This window comes from Saccopteryx bilineata, chromosome 2 (genome assembly GCF_036850765.1).
Source record: "Saccopteryx bilineata isolate mSacBil1 chromosome 2, mSacBil1_pri_phased_curated, whole genome shotgun sequence".
Classification (NCBI taxonomy): domain Eukaryota; kingdom Metazoa; phylum Chordata; class Mammalia; order Chiroptera; family Emballonuridae; genus Saccopteryx; species Saccopteryx bilineata.
Window position 1 is genome coordinate 212,398,325 of NC_089491.1, and position 21,521 is coordinate 212,419,845.

Consider the following 21,521-nt stretch of genomic DNA (forward strand, 5'->3'; position numbering starts at 1 on the left):
AATAAATAAATTAGTTACATTAAAAATAATTTCTAGATACAAACTAAGTATCACCTCAACAAATTGACAATCTTGGAATACTTCAGAATATATATCAAAGTATATATGCACAGAAGTTCTTGCAAATAAACTTACTCAAATGTCCTCCAGGAAATACTGGTTCTTCTCTTAAAAAGAGAGATTGAGTTTGAACTTTTTAGCATGTATTTTTTTGTTTTTTCAATCTAATGTTTGGTTATTTAAAATTGCTACATTTGAAATACTGGGACAATGATGAGTACAGTATCTGATAATATTTTAGTTTCTCTTTATTTTTAACTTTAATAGTAATGTTTTGCCTTAAATTGTTCCTCAGTAAATATTATAGAATCAGTGAGTTATGGTTTAAAAAATAAGCTTTAATGTTAATATTGTACAGTGGGGAAAGCAGCAGCTAGAATGCTAGTTGCTTTTATGTTTTTACTGTGTCTGTGACATAAATTAGCTTTGTCATACTGAGTCAGTCTGATGTTTTATCAGGAAGGCATTTAAAAGTATTAAAGGAAAAGAATGGACTAGAATATGAAAAGTATAAAGCTAGAAAATAACATTCTTCTTCTTTCCAAGATATATTGGTAATTGAATAAAGAAACCAGGTAAAGTATTAAAATTCTTTAAGTCATTCCATTAAACTAGGCAAATGTATTTAGTCAGGAAATGCCAAATCCTAAATCACTATCTCACTTGACTTGTTGGATACAATTTGTATACTGAAACATTTCAAGAGGAACATATTATTAAATCTTATATTATGGAGTATTTATAAGAACATATTAGTATAACAGCAATAGGCAACGAACATATCAGACATACTTTAACTTACAGAAGAAATACTTGAATATGCATATTTGATTCAAGGGCATGATATAATGGATTAGTTATATTTCCAAAATGTGACAGTTTATTGTTTTATAAGCTTCTAGTGCTTGGGAAGAGATTTAGGCCTCTGAAGGAATTCCTTTCAAGACAGAGTAATCAATGGCACTGTGTTCCAATAAGAAAACAAATATAAAGAGATGAAAATATGTATTCTGTTCTTTCATTTGATCTTAATGGCCATAATTTTTTTATTCTCTTGGAAACATCAGCTAAATTTAGTATGGGCTATTTAGATAATATTCTTTATAACAATAGCTTAAAGACTGAACTGTGATGAGTAAAGACATAGGAAAGACATTGTGCCTTAGTGATAGATATGTAAATTCCAAACTGCCCTCTTGATATTCTGCTTATCTGTCACACCTCACCCTTACTGGACTATTGACCCTGAGACAGAGGAATTTCAAAAGCTGACAAGCCGCCCCAAGGAGGGGCTCCAGACATACCAGGATTTTTGATTCAACACCCACATGCTCGAAGCCCCCCAAGGAGGTGCATTCCGGACATACCAAAACTTTTGCCTCAGTATACCCTCAGGCTCTCCTAAACACTATATAACTTGCCCCTAGTCTGTAAATGGTGCTTTTCTCCCCCGGGAGAAGTGCCTGGCTGGGTTCCTTTCTTCCTTTCAATAAAGCCTGTGACTCTGGTCTTTCTTACTCCCATGGATTCCAACACTTAGAACTTTAAGGCCTATGGTTTAATTAGTGAAATGGAAAGTTCAGCTGCTAGAATCAAGGAAATGGCACAAAACTTGCTAAGGGGAGCTTCAAGTAGGCATTAGGATTCTCTGAGATTTAATCAGAAATGGGACTAGGGAGTTTATTCAACTGTCTTTGCAATGTTGACTATTGCTTGAGATCTGATGTTGAAATTACTGTTATAATGAACAAATAAAAATAAAGCTAGAAAAAGAAAAAGAAAGGCCAAAGGAATATGTTGCTTTTCCTCCCTCTCAAACAGATTAGTCTCCTGAAACCTACATTTTCTGATATTACAAAGTGAATTATACAGTGCAGAAGAAAAAAAGAGATTCTTCCCTGAAGCATTTTGGCAAACCTGAAACAATTTAAGGTCTGACATTTCCCTCAGTTGAATCTGTTGGGAAACAGATCAAAGTCAAGGTGAATGCTTTCCTCACTTCCCCCTGAGAATCAATTCAACTATGTAACAACTGGTACAAAAACTCACAAGCAGTAACAGAACAGAGATCTTGGCCATCTAAACATCATGGAAAGCATAAACATTGTTGCCTTTATAAAATTTTAGTTTTAACTCTGCAATTCTGCTTTTTTATGGAGGAAATTAGATAATATCCTAAACTAGACAAACCCATTATATATATATAATGCATGTATATATAATGCATGTATATTTAATTTTAGATGATTTCTGTTTAATATCAGTCTTTTATTTATCTGCCATGAATAATTATATTTTAGTGGACAGATATAGAATTCCCTTGAGGAAATATTCTGCAAGATAACTATTTTATATGAGACTGGAAAGTCTCACTCATGTAGCATCTTTTGATATAAATCCCCTCGTCAATCATTAGTATTCTGTTAGTAGTTAAGTTGGAAATAATATTATTAACTCATTAATCTATGGTAATCATAATATCTATGTGTATTTTAGATCATATCTTTAGTGCCTGTTTGCATGTATTAAGATACAAAAGTTGAGTTAAAAATAAATCTCTCCCAACATAAATTTCAGTATTGATACTGGGTTTACAAAATAAGAGATTTGGTTATTTATATCTCATGAACTTGAAATAATATTCTGGATTAATGATCTAATTATATGGTTGGCTATAACCTTGACCTTGTCTATTATAATTGGTACCTGTTCCAGTAAAGTATTTCTGATTAAAATAATAGTCTGTCTACTATTTTAGGCAATGAATCCCAAGAATAAATCAAAATAAAATTGTTAAGGTATGCACATAATTTAAGTAGTAAAATGTGTGGATAATTTAAAGTAACTATTTCACTATTTCTAAGTTCTTTCCTACAGTGTGAATATAGGCAAATTAAATGCACACACACACACATACACACACACTAAATATGTGTTTTGTTCTGATAACAATGCGGATCTCTAGATGGTAAATTACAAAATATTAAATTGCATACAATGTTAAAATACAAAGTATATTTTCAAATATAAAATATTTTTTGTCTCCATTAAATTTGGACAGTGAAGCCATCACTTAGAGAGAGCTTTTAGAAGTTGGAATGATACTTTTAAATTATATCCTACAAGTCTAAAGAAAATTAGAAAATCAATATTAAGAGCCTCTGTTTGGCAGAGGTTTTGCATAGTTCTTTAACGGTGTAAGAAATATTTAAATGCCAAAGATTGACCTTTTATATCTATTTTTGCATATTTTAAAATGAGCAATGGTGTTAAAACATGATACACCTTTACACTAGATACTAGATTGAAAATAAGCTGTATATATCAAGACATAAAACTAGAATCTTATTTACCTGGAGCAATACAACAGAAATAATGAAAACACAATGATATTTATGGGAGGAGATATGCAGTTGCAATCAATAGTTTAACAATATACATTTAATAAATTTAAGTATACACCCAAATATTTTTCAAATGTATATTTTTAATGTAATAAAATTGTTTGATATAGTTGGCTTAAATAATTGCTTGGTTTATATATTACAGTTTTAAAATTAGGTTAATTATTCAGATCAAGTACATATTCCCAAGTCTGTACATTGGCACACATTTTTAATTTAATTCAAATGTGAAAGTAGGCCATTTAATTGTATTTTGGTTATTGACTACATTTTAATCAGTGATTTACATTCATTTTTAATTAGAGCCACAAGAAAGCAAAGTATAGATCATGTTCATTGTGAAGACTTTGCTATATTCCCACTTGACTAGAATAAATGACATTTCCCACAACTCCCTTTTCTATATATTTTAGTTAGTATGGACTACATGGAGATTTTCTGTGAGAACTGGAAGCAGAAGAAAGGCAGTGATCATTTTAAACAACTCATTTGTTTTTGATCTGCTGCATCAATGCCTTGCCATGAACAAGAACCATGCCTGCCTTTATTCTCTTTCTCCTTTTGTTTTTGTGATCACAAGTTTATGTGTGCATTCAGTTTTATCTGAAAGGGCTTAGAATTCTGCTAGATACCCTTGTCACCAAGGTCACAAAGAAAAACTATAGAGAGCAAAAGATCCATAGTTTACAGGTACTGAGAGTGGGTGAACAGGGTTTTTTGCAGTAGATTATGAACAAACTTTTCACAATGATGAAAATGTTTCATATACTGGTGTAGTTATGGTTTCATGACTTCAAAATTTTTAACTATGAAAGAAAGTACAAACCTATAGAAAGATTTTATAAGAGTTTATTCTACCAAAACTGAGGACCAGCCAAGAAGCAAAATCTCAAAGGATTGAGAAAATGCTTCAGGAAATAGCATATTTGTAGTTCTTTTTATGTATTTAGAATCAAAGAAAAAATGTAAGGAAGGTTAAATAAAATTTATTGGTGGAATATTTAGGAGGTAGAAAGCAGAGAGGGGAAATTTCTAGGACTAGATGGAAAGTAAAATGAAGAAACGCATACTTCTTTTACATTTGTGGGTACAGGACAGTTAACGTTTATCATTTACAGCAAATGGAGATGGTATGCTGGCAACAAGATAATAATGAAGAGCTGCAGTGTCATTGTGCTCCAGTGCCAGTTGGTTTGTTTCATGTTTGGTTATTAAAGATATTTTCTGTGGATCAAATTCTGGATTGACAAGTTTTTAAATTCCATTCAGTAATTTAATAATGTCACTCCACTGTCTTTTGTCTTGCTTATTTCCAATATAAATCTGCTGTTACCCAAACTTTGTTCCTCTTCACTGTTAGATTCAGGGAGTACTGATATGCTGGGGCTGCCAAGAGTGTACAAGGTCCCTGTGATGCTGAGAACAAAGAGTTCAGCAACATCCTGCATTGAGTCAGAGACCCTTATCAGAAGTTTATGTTTGAAATTCTCCACTGAGTAATACCCCCCCGTAACTGCGCACGACCTCCCTAGCCAATGACTAACAGCCACATCAGCTTCTGTATGATGCTTGCTCATCCTAGATAGCCACCCTATAAAAAGGAGCCATTTTAGAAGCTCGTGGCTGCAGTGCTCCAGTCTCTTCGGAAGCGTGGGTTGCCTGCATCCCTGTGCAGGTTTGGGGGACTGCAGTGTTCCCCTGTGTGGGTTACCTGCAGTCCCTGCACAGGTTTGGGGGGGGCTGCAGCGCTCCCTTGCATGGGTTGCCTGCAGTCCCTGTGCAGGTCTGCAATAAAACTTATAAAATTCACTTTGGGTTTGCTGCAGTCTGTCTCCTGGGATGTAACATTCACATGAGTCCCTTTTCTCCTTTTCTGGACTTTAACAATTTCCAGTTCCAGAACTCAAGGCTTATCTTATCCCTAAATAAACTTCTGACTGAAGAGAAAGGTAAGTACCCTTGAGAAAGAACTCTACTGGTTTCCTCCTCCCCTGAATTATAATATGTATCTTCCTCCTAGCTTTCCCAAAGTAGCCTTTGGCCAAATGCTGTGTAGTGGGGAAGGGAGTATAACTAGAATTTGATGAGAACACTGGTCACTTGTCTTGAATTGATAGAGACTCATGTACATATAGGAATAATGTGGGCTTAGGGAACTGAAGTGATTAATGGAGTTTTGGGTCTTGGTGTGTACTATCAGTTCTAACATCCACGGTTTGCTTAAGTCCCCAATTTCAGAATGTATAGCTTCATCAAATGGACTCAACAATAGTGAGAATCACCATACTAATTTCCTGATGCATGAAGCGAAGGCTTTTATAAGAGTAAGGCCAGGTGGAAACCATAGAACTATTTCTACTGATTGAAGCAATATATTAAAGCAATAACACATTCCTTGAAGATTTATAGAACTTATTGCCTCAATCAATTTCCACCATTAAGAACATGCAAGATGAAAGGTGGCTAGTTATTACCACATCTCACGTCCTCATTCAACACACTTGTTCTCCCTGTGTAGAATTCAGAATGACCTAAGAGTGCATTTTTATAAATTAAAACAGATGGTGGCTCCAATTGCCTATACTGTTCCATATCTGGCTTTGATGTTACATAGAACCAGAGTATTCCCTGACAACAGTTTTCAATAGATACACACCCATACAAATACACACACACACATATGTAATTAAGCTGTAGTAACAAATCAAGGGAAAAAAACAAAAACATGTGTATGTGTCTTATTATAGGATAATTTGAAGGGTAGTGGAAAAGTGAAATCATCTTAGTGAACAGGGGTTCTAAATGTGCTCTTTGTTTTTAGTTTTTATTTGAAAGAGATAGAGATAGCATATTCACTAATGAGCAATGACTAATAGTATGGATCAAAGTGTAGCAATTTGGAAGGTCAATAATTGGCAAATTAATAACAAAGAGTTCTAAAAAAATATTTATGAATCTCATTTGAATGCTCTAGAAAAAGTAAGTTAAGGAAAGTAGATTATTATTAAATAGTAAAGATGATCTTTTCTGTGAACATCAGCCTCTCTCCCTACAAACCTATGTGTTTAGCCAGTGAGTTTATCTGCACAACGTCAGGCTAACAGAGATGGAGATATGCATGAGTTCAGCAACATGAACTTGAATTTACCAGAAACTATCTATCTAGACTGTACAACTTGCCTGAAACAGGTATCAGTACTGAGTTTTAATATGACACTATTCCCCAGTGAGGAATATAGTGACACTATTCCCCAGCCATATTCTTGGTAGCTGATTGTTTACATTTTCATCATGGAAGACATAGTGCTTTGTTCTCACTGAAAAATGACCTAGGTATGATTTTTTTTGTACCACTTGTAAATATTATGACAAAACCACTATTCATGATTTAAAGACAGCCTTACTCACTTTTGTATTATAGAACAGAATATTGTTTCTAAGTAGAGAATCCCTTTAACAGTGTGTGAAATCCAGCAATCAGCTCCTACCTTTGGAATTCACTAATCTTATTTCTCATTACTTTAAAATAACATGAGTTATATCTGATAAAGAAGCATACATTGATCATCAGTTACTGAGTTGTTGATACATAATGTGGCACTCTTAATTTATTATATACCAAAATGTGGCATTTGCTTTGAATCAGTGACCAATATAAGTTGCTATTCTCCCAGCACCAGGATTCACATATCTGGCAATCAAAGAGAGCTAACAGCTCCTCTCTTTACTAACTCTTATGCTCTAGCAATAAAATATTTTCTTCTCTTACCTGCACTGGTGTTCTCTGCTGGTTTAGAGACTTTAGTTGGGAGTGACACATGGCCATTTTGCAGTGAACAGAAAAAGAGAATAGAGAAAAAAGTTACTATACTGCCTGGGCTAATTAATTCTTAACCCCAAATGAGGAAAAGGGGTGATTTTGTGGGACATCTATTTTTAGTAGTATACTTTGATATGCTTGGACAGGAAATCACATCAAGCACACCAGGAAGAATATTTTTTGCTTAGACACTTCTGGAAACTTTAGATCACCCCAGCAAGCAAGTTACCATGACCAACAGAAGTGCTTGCCTGGGGCAGAGTGAAAATATGAATTGAATGGTAGAAGAAGAAATTTATAAATATCAGTTAAGACTATGTGATCTGATGCAAAAATGAACTCAATAATTATAGACTGTTTTTCCTTAATTTGATATTAATTTATGTCTATCATTTGTCTATTTTTCTTTTCCTCCAATTTAGTAATATACAAATGTGTTAGTAGCTTATCTTGTATCTTAGTATTGAAATTATAGGAAAAAAGAGAAAAGAAGAGGAATGAAAATATCTTAAAGACAGATTAAGTGGTGTATGGATAATTGCATGCTGGTAAGTACTTAACAATCAGCTCTGATTTAGAAAAAGAAAGGGCATTTTATGACTTCTTTTATTTACAAGATGTCAATACTTCAGTAGACTTTGATTTCCAGTTGTCAATGTGATGTCACTGTATGTAGATTTGGGAAGAGATGCACAAAATCAACTCTTGTGAGCCAACACGGGGCAGCTCCAATACAACGGTGTATTTGGAACTCTGAAGATTATATTCTCCAAAAATTGCCAAGGTAATATCACCTCTTCCACATATTATTTTTATGATGTAGCTTTGATATATTTCCCTTTGAAGGTCAGGATCCCTTTTATCTATGAGCTCAGGCCTGCAACGGAAGTAATGCGATGTGACGGGAGGATTGGTTATAAAGACAACCAAGTTCCTTCCAGTATCTCTTTTATTTCCTTATGCTTAAAAGCAGGAGCCACACTGTGAAGTTCAGGAAACCACATGGAATGGCTACTTGTATGTTCTCTGCAGCCATCTCAGCTGAGTTCCCAGCTGATAGAATCTACGAATAGTCATGTGAATGAATGATTTAAACTCTCAGTTCACTTTAGTTTTTGAGGGAAAAAAAGACAATTAGAATAACATTCTATAAAGTTTAATACATGAGAAATAGCTCTATCTTGGAAGAGAATTTTAATACTTTGAATCATACCAAACTCAAATAAGTTTTAGCTAATATCATAATTTGTGTGCAAAAAACACCTATATTTCAGAAACCTTTGGCTTGTATGAGACATGCAACACACCCAGGTCTCACATTTTTCAATTCTTATAATGTCTATATCTGAGAATGTTGAACTCTTAAAAATACTTTATTTATTGGTTTTTACAGAGACAGGAGAGAAAGGGGAGCATGGAATGGGAAGTATCAACTCATAGTTGCTTCATGTTAGTTGTTCATTGCTTTCTTGTTGTATGTGCCTTGACCAGGGAAGCCCAGGGTTTTGAACTGGCAACCTTGGCATTCCAGGCTGAAGATTTATCCACTGCACCACCACAGGCCAGGCAAGAGAATGTTGAACTCTTTCAACAGCCTTTTCATGCCTCTGCTCTCTCTGGTGTGCCCTTGTTCTATTCCAAATAGGCATAATTCTACCCAATATTATTTCATTATGTGACTATTACAAAAGTTGTGAATATGTGCAACAAGTATGACTTGATAGCAGTTAGGATAGTTGAAGTGAAATTAAGAAGTGATACCAAGGTAAAAAATAAAGAAAAGTTAGAAAATAAAGATATAAACCTTCTTATGAAAACCACTTTGGTTTTTTCATATTTTGAACTGAATCTGCTGTGGGAGTGAAAATTACTTATACTGAGAGATTATACTTTCTATTTTCTCATATATGTATGCATCCTGCAAGCAAGGTATTGGTTACTTTTTGTTGTGGACTATCTTTTCAAATACATTTGTTTAACAAAGCATCTTGAAAGATGCCCTCTGGAACAAAGGGCATATTTATTTACTACCTATTATAAAATATTTAGGTTCCATAAATCCTTTGGGATCCAGTGGTGGAATTCAGCCAATTTGCATTGGTTTGGTAGAACCAATACCTAATTTTTTGTTGAGTTTGGTAAACTTGTTGTTAAAATGTCACTTGTAATCAGGGTTATCTCTAAGGTGGGTGCCTGGACAGCCTCCCAATGTGGAAATCACAAATTTACATTCCTTACCGGTTTTTAACATTCATCTGCACAACAGTGTATTCTAAGCACCTGTAGTAATGGTCATTCCATCCATAGGTGAATAAAATTGCAAGTGAGGATGCCAATCAAAAGCAGTATGGAAATATTTTATATAACAGTTTTATTTTTGTCAGGTATTATTTAATATTTTTATTAATATTTAAAAAATTTTTATTATAACATAATCTAGTTTTATGTACCTTTTTATTGTTCTTATTTAAGTATTAAATGCATAAAATAATAAACTACCTTTTGGTATATCATTTTTTTTATACTTAAAATGGCCATTAGGGTAGAGAACTAGTTGTTAAATTATTTGAATCCCACCACTGTTGGGATCCCATTTGGTTTGTAGTCATACACTTAGACATATCCATATGGCCCCTGTTGTGGAAGTTGAGGTAAGGAGAACTAAGTATTTCTGTGTATGTTCATGCTACCTGTTGTACTGTGTGAAGTACAATTCTTTTTTCTGCTTCAGGGGTCTTGTGTCTTCTGCCTTCTTCAATGAAACTGTGGCAACCTATGTCAATGGCTTGAAAGTAGAGTAAAATCTCAGTTCCTTCACTCTTCTTGACAATTTGTTATTCAGAATGAGAAGAAATTTGGATGAATGTAGTAACTATAAGTGGGTTTTATTTCCCAATTAGCATAATAAAGTTTTTGAAAATTCCTTAGTTATTTGCATTGTGAAAATTTATTAGACTATGTTTAAAAATGTTGAGAGATCACATTTTTCCAAGTTTTATGCTTTCTAAAGCTTTCATCACTGAAAATGTCTACTGAGACCTTGTTAGAGACATGCGTTTGTCTCAATAGCATTGAAGTTAAAATGAGATAACTCTTCTCTATTATCTAATACTTTGCTGTCTAGGAAAAACAATTATTGTTTATCATTTTAATTGTTTTCATCAAGATTATTTTTGTTTCTTTGGGGCTTTAATTATACTTCCAATCCATTTCATTTTATTTAAAACTTACTTTACATCAATGTTTGTATACCATTTAAAATTGCACATTTTGAAACATCTGTTTCAATTAAGATTTCTCTCTTTTATGTTTGCTGCAGCTGTTTCTACTATTGATACTAGAAGTTTATTTGCTTGATTTTTCAATTTGATTTTTTAATTTTAAGAGGAAATGTTTCTTAAAAAATATTTACATTAGGACAACCATTTTCTTATTATGTTCTTTCTATCTTTGTATAGTAGCTCATCTTTTGTACCAAAGAAAGTCAGTCAACAGTGTTGACACATAATAAAGGGGAACACTAAGTATGAATAGAGACATCTGGGAAAAGCTACATAGGCTCAGTTGTGCATCTGAGAGTAGGGTAACTAAAAGTAGAAACATGGAAGATTGGAGATTGGCGCAGTATTCTTTATCTGACAATGCCCAAGACTCTTTACTAGACCTCTTTTTTTTCTGTAAGATTGTTAGAAGATACTTTAAAAACAGATAAATGTAGATGTTGCTATTTTAAGCCACTTTTTCATTTGAATCACTATGTCAGTCTGGACCTAAAGAAGAAGCAAGTAAATCAATGTCTAAGGCTAAATAGGCTAAATATATCTGGATGTTTGGATGCTAGGTTAGCACTCACATCTTTCCAATCCATAGAAGGGATTTTAGGCTCACTATTTAATATATTTCTTGTATATATTATGTTGTTTTTTCATTATTCTATTTATATATCTTATATATTATATTTTTATTTGAACCATCAAAAATAAATAAATTTCTTGAATTAAATGAGACATTTAACAGTGTTTCTACATTAGTAACTTTCTGTTATAAACATCCACAATGAAAGAGAATGTTTATGGTACTTAAATAATGTTGCTTTATAGCTTAGTAAAGCTTAAAGCATTTTAATGTGTATTATACCTAAGCTCTTTATAACAATACTAAAGGAATCCTATAGCTTCCATTTTCTGTAAGAAAAAAATGAAATTCAGAAAATTTTAGTAAATATATCTGCCCAGAGTAACAGGTATACTATATGAGTAAAGTAGAAAAGGAACCCTGGTGTTTTTACTTCAATTTTAGTTTCCTTCCCTTCTATGTAACAGTAATGGAAATGTCACTGTTTTGGTCATTTGGTCTAATTCTCTAGAATTTTAACATTTTTAAAAATTCCAGCTCAATCAACAATATATTTATCAATGGATAAGTGATTTTGACTTTTAAGTATTAATTTTTTTTTTAATTCTGGTAATGAGTGAAGTATTTTGTATCAATAACTTTCTGGATTCCTTCCAGTTCTAATAATGTCTGGTTTACATATTATTTTATGAAATTCCACCCTCATTTCAATTATAACATTACTCATGGTGGCGAAGACATGGAAACAACCAAAGCATCCCTCTATAAAGGATTGGTTAAAGAAGATGTGGTGCCCTGGTTGGTTGGCTCAGTGGTAGAGCATCGGCCTGGCATGCAGGAGTCCTGGGTTCGATTCTCGGTCAGGGCACACAAAAGAAGTGCCCATCTGCTTCTCCACCCCTCCCTCTCTCCTTCCTCTCTGTCTCTTTCTTCCCCTCCCACAGCCAAGGCTCCATTGGAGCAAAGTTGGCCCGGGCACTGAGGATGGCTCTACGGCCTCTGCCTCAGGTGCTAGAATGGCTCTAGTTGTAACAGATTGATGCCCCAGATGGGCAGAGCATCGCCCCCTGGTGGATGTGCCGGGTGGATCCCAGTCAGGCACATGTGGGAGTCTGTCTGACTGCCTCCCCATTTCCAACTTCAGAAAAATACAAAAAAAAAAGATGTAGTACATATCTACAATGTAATACTACTCAGCCATAAAAAAATGATGATACAGTGCCATTTACGATACATAGACAGACCTTAAGAACATTATACTAAATAAAATAATGTGATTTCACACATAGAAGGAATATAAACTTGAGACTCATGGACATAGTTAAAAGTGAAGTGGTTACCAGAGGGAGGAAGGTTGGGGAGAGGGGAGTAAAGAAGGACAAATATACAGTGACAAAAAATGATTTGACTTTGGGTGATGGGCACACAACTCAATAAACAGTTCAAATGTTAAAGAAATGTTTACCTGAAACCTATGTATTCTTATTGATCATTGCCACTCCATTAAATTTAATTTCTAAAAAAATAGAACTTTCACAATATATTGGTTTTAATAAGATTTCCAAGCAATGTAAGTAATAGCATAAGGGAAGTGTCATGACACTGTTTCCATTGTCATTCTCCTCTGCATAAGCTCTTCTTAAGATACAGAGTCATTGGAAATTATTAAACCCTTCTTGTGTCTAAGAAAAAAATAGTACACTCCAAATTCTTTTGAGTGTGTCAGTTAACATAAAAAAGGAAAAATTATATCTGATACATATAACCTCTCATTTTTCTTAACAATTTAAGAGTCTCATTAGGAATGAGGTAATTTCCTCCTTTTACATACTTTATTATTCCCATAGAAACATGTTTGAGGTTATTCATAAAATATAAAATGAAAAATTCCTCTTATAAACTATGGAAATTCATCATACAAAGATATCAAAATGATCCTTGAAAAATTTTACATGAATAGTTACACTAATTGCTGGGGCCATTCTTTGATCACATAGCTATTTATCAAAATCAGAATGATAAATATAGGCTATGGTTTATAAAATCCTTTTGAAAATATTAAAATAAATTATTTATATTGTGCACAGATGACTAAATGCAAAACTACTGCAATATGAATTCTGAATTTTTTCTTTATGAATTGGTTAGGATTTCGGTGAACTAAATAACTAAATATGCACAACATCTTTCAATGAATTATTGGAATGATTAAGGCAGGCATCCCCAAACTACAGCCCATGGGCTGCATGTGGCCCCCTGAGGCCATTTATCCGGCTCCCCACCGCACTTCTGCCGCACCTCTTTCTTTGGTGGTCAGTGAGAGGAGCACTGTGTGTGGCGGCCCTCCAACGGTCTGAGGGACAGTGAACTGGCCTTCTGTGTAAAAAGTTTGGGGACCCCTGAATTAAGGTTTAGGATCCTGAGAAACCATCATAATAAATCAGAGTAGGGAATTTTATAGTAGTTTAAATGTGTAATTCACAAAAGTGTGTGATTTTAGTTTTATGAGATAGTAGTTCTATAGGGGGAGAAATGATGAACGCTGATAGTTCAAGATCGGAACATCTTATTTTCTCTTCATTACATGAGCTCTTTACTTCTAAAGTTGTCAATGTTATCATTGTGGAGGCTATTAAATAATTTCAGTCTTTTTACTTCCTGATGTTGAGAGTGGCACTCATCTAAGACTACCTGGAACAGAATATTTTTATATAAAGAAAAATTACTTCCCTTTTTTTAGTCAATTTTTGTTTTATTTTACCTGACCAAAAGTGTACTTTGTTGCTCATACATTGTATAACAATATGAAGTTTGGTGAGATTATGTTTCTGGAGTTGATGGAATACAGTCAGAAGAATTAATTGCATCAAGGAAAATAATTTTGTTATTAATAAAATCCTAACTATCTTGAAATTTGTTCTTGGGCAGATCATTTCCAATATTACCTCTTTGCATTATTTTCTTAATCTGTATCATAGTAATTTCTATCTTTGCTTGTCATCAGCAGCATGGTAACAAATTAATAAACCTGAAGCGATATGGTTTTTTCCCATTTATTAAAGCAAGAATCAACAATTTTTGTTGATGTTATTGTTGTTGCTAATGGCCACATAGTAAGCTGTAGGCTCAGTGGGTCAAATCTCTGTAGAAATTGCTCAATACTCAACTTAATAGCAGAAAAGCAGTTACAGACAATTCCTAAATACGTCAGCATGGCTGAATTTTAATGAAATTTATTTACAAATAAATGATAGTCATATTTTTCTTGCTGAAAGTAGTTTGCAAACCCATGTAAAACAAAATATAAAAGAAAGAGTTAAGTGCACTAAAAAAGCCTCAATAAGCCATGGATATGCAATCCTTGGAAACTACCTGGTGATTCATTTTCAACTAATTCTAATAGAAATACTCAGGGAAATGTTGGGGCTGTTATGTTGCTTTGAACATAGTGGACAAAAAGACATATTGATAAAGTTTTGAGAACAGTTGAGAGACACCCAGAAGGTATAATTGCATTCTTTTCATGTGAATTAGTTTTCTGAAGCTCTGTTAAGATCCTGCTATGTTTGGCGGTCTCAAGTGGCAACAGAAAATCTTCATGGGGATTTGAAAGCCCAGAATAATTGCTGTACCACTGAGGAGAATGTTGACATGTGTTCTGTTCTATAAGCCATCAGTTTATACTGAGATTTATCCTCCTTTAATAAAGGATTATAAATGCCTCCAGTATCTATATGCCTCCTTTGTCTACCTCAAGCCTAGGTTTCTAAGGTATCTTGGACCAAAGAACTTTTTTGTAAGTCTCTCTTAAAAAAAAAAGTGTGATTTCATGTCAGTAATGGATCAGCTATTGTCTATAGCTGTATATTAAGCTAAATTAGAGGTAGAAGAAGAATCAAGCTACTCTAAGTGGTATCTATTTAGTGATATATTATCTATTCAATGAAAAATAGAATACATGAGCCTGACCTGTGGTGGCACAGTGGATAAAGCGTCAACCTGGAATGCTGAGGTCGCTGGTTCAAAACCCTGGGCTTGCCTGGTCAAGGCACATATGGGAGTTGATGCTTCCTGCTCCTCCCTCCCCTTCTCTCTCTCTCTCTCTCTCTCTCTCTCTCTCTCTCTCTCTCCTCTCTAAAAAAATTAATAAAAAAAAGGAAAAAAAAGAAAATAGAATACATGAGATAATTGATCTAATTTCTTTTATGTACTAAATTATATGACATTTCATTGTGGTCTTTTTTAGCATTATGTAGATATAAATTATGAGGAAAATATTTGGTTTATGTCCCTGATACTAACACCTTTTGCAACACTCATGGAAATAACTTAGTAGTAGCTGAATGATTTTAACACATGTTATTGGAAGATTGTTCTGTCTGTACAATGAAACTCCAAAGTGCCTTTGGGAGAAAGGATATCTCTTACTTTGTATCATCTGGTAAACAACAGCATTATCTCAGTGGTGTTCAGGAACAAAAATATGATGCTATCACCCCAAATCAAACAACTTACTATCAATGTTTAGAGAACTTATTGACATGCATTTTTGCATTTCAGCACATTTCATAACACAAAATGTTTTTAAATATAGATATTTTTAATGAAAATTGACAGTTATACATAGGTTTATGCTGTGGTAGAGTGAAACATTTTAAATGAGATGCATAATGTCAGCACTATTGAATCATCCTCTTTGGTTAATTGTTTTCTATTTCTTTGGACAGGCTATTTATCTGATATATAGTCAAATAAGGTTCTTTGATTGTGTAATTATTTCTTATTACATGAAGAAGATGCAGAAGCTGAGGATATTTATGCATACATTTACAGTAATTTTACATATGCACTTTACTCAGGCATATGTTTATTTATTCACTTCCTGTTCATTTAACTTGCACAACTTTTTATGCCCTTTCTGGATATTAAGAACTATCGATTCCAGAATTTCCATCTTTAGCATTTAGTAATAGAATTATCTGTATAATTTCTTTGGAAAATTTAAACAGAAACATTATATGTTAACATGGTTGGCATGTTATACTAAAATATTATAATAATGTGATATAAATTAAAGTTTATCCACATGACTAAACAGGAAGAGAGTGGAAATTAATATTACTCACTATCCACTGGGTACCAGACAAAATAAACCTCACAAATTCCTGTAAACTAAGCTTTGGTCAATTTGTTTTCCTAGAAATGAAACAGAAAATAGACACATTTTCCTCCAAATGAATGCCAAGCTAGATAGTTCTTAAGAATTCAGAAAAGAAACTTAAGAATTGAACATTATGCCTGTTGCCTCTTTCACTTTATGTCCTATGTGCTACAATGAAACCTTTAACACACTAACGGATTTTATTTTTAGGTTAGCATTAAACCTCCTTTGATTTATTTATTTTTCTTTATTTATCTAGAGGGAGTAATTAGTTTTGGTCAATCCAGGCACATATTGTTGAAATACCCTTTTGAGCAGCTACTTACCGTGCTCTATGTGACCAACCCAATTCATCTTTTTCTTTTTTGCTTTTCAATTTTGATATTTGCTCATCATACATTCACTCCAACCCTTAATAATTAAGGTTGCTATTATATTTCTTTACCATCTAAACCTAAATGCAGGAAATTTTTTTTTCTCATGGGATGGAGGAGAGTAGTGATGGACAAGGCAATAGAAGCATGAGGTTAACCATGGTCATTCCTGAAACAATATGGGTCATTCCTGTTATGCTAAAATAATCCCTACTCGAGACTGGGAAGATATTTAGTAATTATATTTCAGATTGAAAGTAGAGAATAAGAAATTATATCAAGAGAACAGAAATGTAAGAAACCTGGGGATTCAGAAATCAGTTCCGTGACCTCAACCTTATTGCCAAAGTTAATTTCATCCTATTCAATTCTCTTTTTATCCCCATTACTCTCTAAGACAGTTTTCACAATAATGAGGACAATTTTCTTATTTCCTCTCATAAAGAGAGAACATATTTATATTAAAAGACTTCTGATAAAAGCATTTAATTTCCCTGAAAGTAATTTGTAAATACATTTCTGGGCATCGAATATGTGCCCGACCTTGTGCTAGTACAGTAGAAGTGAACTATCTAAGTCTTGCCATCTTATAATGCTAAGAGTAACACTGCACAAATGCCTCTGACTAACTTTTCAAATTTATATTATATTTCATCTTTCTGAATTGCAGTCACCTTTAGTAATACAGTAGTCTTCTCATATCTTCAGAGGATGTATTCAAGACCCCTGAAATTGTTGATAGCTTGAAACCTATATATGCTATATTCTTCCCTATACCTACATATCAGTGATAAAGTTTACAGTTCCTCTTTGGTATATCCGTATTGCCAACATCATTACTCTTGTGCTTTCGGCCATTGTTAAGTAAAATAGGTGATTTGAACATAATTATTGTGATATTGAGACAGTTTATCTGTTAAATGAGACAGCCAATAAAGTGACTAATGGTCAGATTACTTATACAATGTGGACTGTTGGATGAGGAGATGATTCACTTCCCATTCAGGGCAGGGCAGGGCAGGATCACTGGAGATTTCATTACACAGCTCAGAATGGCCCACTATTTAAAATTTATGAATTGTTTATTTCTGAAATTCTCTACTTAACATTTTTAGGCTGTGATTGAACAAGGGTTACTATGGAAAGTGAAAATAAGGGCAAGAGAGGACTACTGTACAATTAATTATTTCCACTGTTTTCTGTTTTTTATTGCATCCAACTATGAAGATGCACTGTAAACTGAACTCATATTAGTGTTCTGAAACATTTAGTACTTTGGGACACTGTAGTAACATCTGTCTATTTTTTTTACAGTAGCTCTACAATAATACATTATAAATGATTCCCTGAGCTAAGTTGTTCAGGTCCTGTTATTTCTATCTTATACATAAAGAAAATGAGTCTTATGAATAAAAGGCTTTCTAATGCAATTGATATTTTGGAATAGAATAAATAGCTATGTAGTATTTGTTCTAAACCAAACATTCATATCTTTTTTTTTTTTTTTTTTTTTAGCGTTTAATTTTCTTTCTCTTGAAAGATCAAATTCTTAGGAAGGCCTTCCCACTGAACTTCTTATGTTTCTTTAAACATATTTACCTTATCCAATGTAAATTTTTGACCCATTATTATTCCAAATTAATATCTAACAAAGCTTAAGGAATTATTATATTTAGAGAAAGTAGCAATAGTGCTCTGTCAACATGTAATACTTTCAGACTCTCAAATTTACAAGAAGACTATATCTGTGACACCAAATATTTCATTGATTTTATTAGATTAGTGCAAAGCTCACAAGACACAAGAACTGAACTTCATATAAATGAATAATTTAATAGTCTATATTTTATCATTATTTTACTTTTTTAAGTGATACATTCAAAGATATAATTTATAAATGAGAATGAAATAAAAGTATATTTGGTGCTTGGAGAAAACATATAATTGTAGGATCATAAGGAGGGATTTATCAGAAAAACTTTCTATCAAATTTTTGTTTCATGCCTTGGACAGTACTTACCACACAGTTCATATTGTAACAATTTACCTTAATGAAAACTGGAAAAAATAAGAAAACATAGATATAATTTAATGGATGATATTTAGAGTAACAGTTACTTAGGGGTAGACTGTTTACAGAATTTGTTTCATTCCTTCCATCCAGACCATTTGTAGTTATCTTCATGTGTGTTTACAAAAAATTATTTGGTAAATACTGTGCAAAATATGAGGCTCAGCCAGAAATGTATACCAACAGGACAGACTTTCTGTTTCAGACAATATGGAAGATATTTTATACATATACAAGAAAACATTCCAGGTTGCTGGGAAAGTCGTATAATTCTGGATAAAATAAACAACTTTCATTACATTTAATGCTTGATAGAATCAATCAGAATCTGAAAGACCAGTGTAACAGGCTTGAATGAAAGGAAACCTGCTGGGCTGTCTCGTAAGGGAGAGCAGCTGCAGCTACAGTCTTTAGGCCACTTTTTAAGGGTAAGGATAGGGAAGTAAGAAAGATTAAGGCTGATTGGCTGTCGCCATCGCTGGACGCAGGGGTGCTTTTTACCAATTATGGATGTTGGTGCATTTACAATCGTCAGCAGTTTCAACCGTCCATGACTTCATTGGACATTCCTTGGTTGGTCACCTGCCGCCGCAAGCCCTGAAACGAAACTCGTGCCGGCCGGTTAAAGAAACAAAACCTGAGAGTGCAGAACTAGTCAAAGGGTAGAGATGCTTTGTAACCCACTAAGATAAAGCAAAATCCATGAATCAGAAACAAGCATCAGGCTCACTTTAAAATAAAGGGTTTCTTCTATCGAAAAAAAGGTAAACAAATTCAATTTCAATATTCGACTAATACCAAGTTATGCTGACAGTTAACTGAATTGAATTCATTGTGTATATATAGGCTGCTACAAATCTGCTGTCATATTTCCTAAAAATAGTTGTGACAAGGTCGTATATCCACAGTAATTTAATACAGTGATAAGGGATGTAAATGAGCTAGAAAATAATGCATTAGAAACTCCATAATATCTAAATTAGAATGGATATATTAATCCTCCCATTTTTGGTGGCTTCCAGTACTTTTGACTAGATAATTACATGTATAATTATGTTTTTACATAACCCAGAATGATTCCAAACTTAAAGAAAAATGAACCATGTAATAAAACAATAGAATTACAAAGATATCCAATATCCATAGGGATATTACCAGAGGATCTTGTTATCAATCTTATATTTCAAATTTTAAAGTTTTTTTTAATTTTATTTATTCATTTTAGAGAGGAGAGAGAGAGACAGAGAGGGAGAGAGAGAGAGAGAGAAGGTGGGGAGGAGCTGGAAGCATCAACTCCCATATGTGCCTTGACCAGGCAAGCCCAGGGTTTTGAACCGGCAGTCTCAGCATTTCCAGGTTGATGCTTTATCCACTGCGCCACCACAGATTAGGCTTATATTTCAAATTTTAAAACCATATTTCCTGTTGTGTGGTGACAAACATTTATGAAGTCAAATATATTATTTTTATTGATGATTTCTTGATTGTTTTTACTTTTAAAAAACCATCTAAAAGAATCTATTTAGTATTCTATAGTATCAATGGGTTGATTTTGGTGCCTGATGCATACATTTTTTACATAAATACATAATTCTTTTACATAATCCTTAACCAAAATATGTGTTTTTTCTATTTATCTATCTTTATATTATTTTATTTAAATATAACACCTTGATTTTGTAACATTTTATCTATCTTTAATTTTTCCACAAGTTCATAATATTTTAATTGATCACTTATTAAAAATATATGTATAGGCCACAGTTTATGGTTATTGTAGACAAAGTGTAAGGTATTTTTCCCTGCTGAGGAAGAAGGAAGGAGCGCAGCCACAAAGTGTGAATGAGCAAAAGCTTTATTGAGTACAGAGCACCTCCCAGACAATGTTCCCTGGTCTGAGGGACATGGGCCAGGGAAGTCACGTGGATGAAACTGCGCGTGGAATATTTAAAGGGTACCATCTAGAGTGGTCAAGCTAATATGACGTGGTGAAATCTCACTGGCTGATGGACAGTTGCTCTTTTTCCAAAGGACTCTGGGAAAGTTCTTTTGGTGTGCATGAATGTGGGCGGTTCTAGCCAACGTTCCCGGGTCTGGGTTCCTCACATGACCTTTCCCCATTGCTGACCACCTTACATTCTGATCTTTTGTGATAATTAAGGGCACCGCTTATTCGTCTGTCTACTTCCTGCTGATTAGGGACATTGTGAGGAGGGGGAGATTCAAAGGTGGTAGTTTTGAGGGGAGTTGGGAGGACAGCACTTGACCATGACTAGAGAAACTTCGTGGATGTGGTTCTGTAAGAATTTTTAAAAAGGAGAAGTAATAGCAGGATTTTCAGGGTCCAGCTTTTTTGGTGAGCTGGAGATGGTTAGGGCCAGTGGTTCTGACTGCCAGTGGTCCTGCATGGGGACAAGTTTGAGACAAAACTGTATGTCAGGAGTGGTGTGCAAAGAGGAAGAGAAGGGGTCCCATCCATTCCCATAACCGAGACCTGTGAGGGAACTAGAGGTCCAGAGTTTGATGGCAAAACAGAGAAGGTAGCCCCCATGTCCAGAAGAAATGAGATGGGCTTACCGGTTCCTGCAGCATATCCTGGGTTCTCCAAGTCCAGGCCATGTCCTAGGAGATCTAACAATGGGCCCACCTGGCTGACTTGGCCTTCCATTTGGACAGCTTGTCCACCACATAGAGGTGCTGAAGAAAAGCCTGTTGCCTAAAGGGGCAATCGCTCCACCAGTGACCCTGCTGCTTGCAGTCAGAGCAGGGCTCAGTG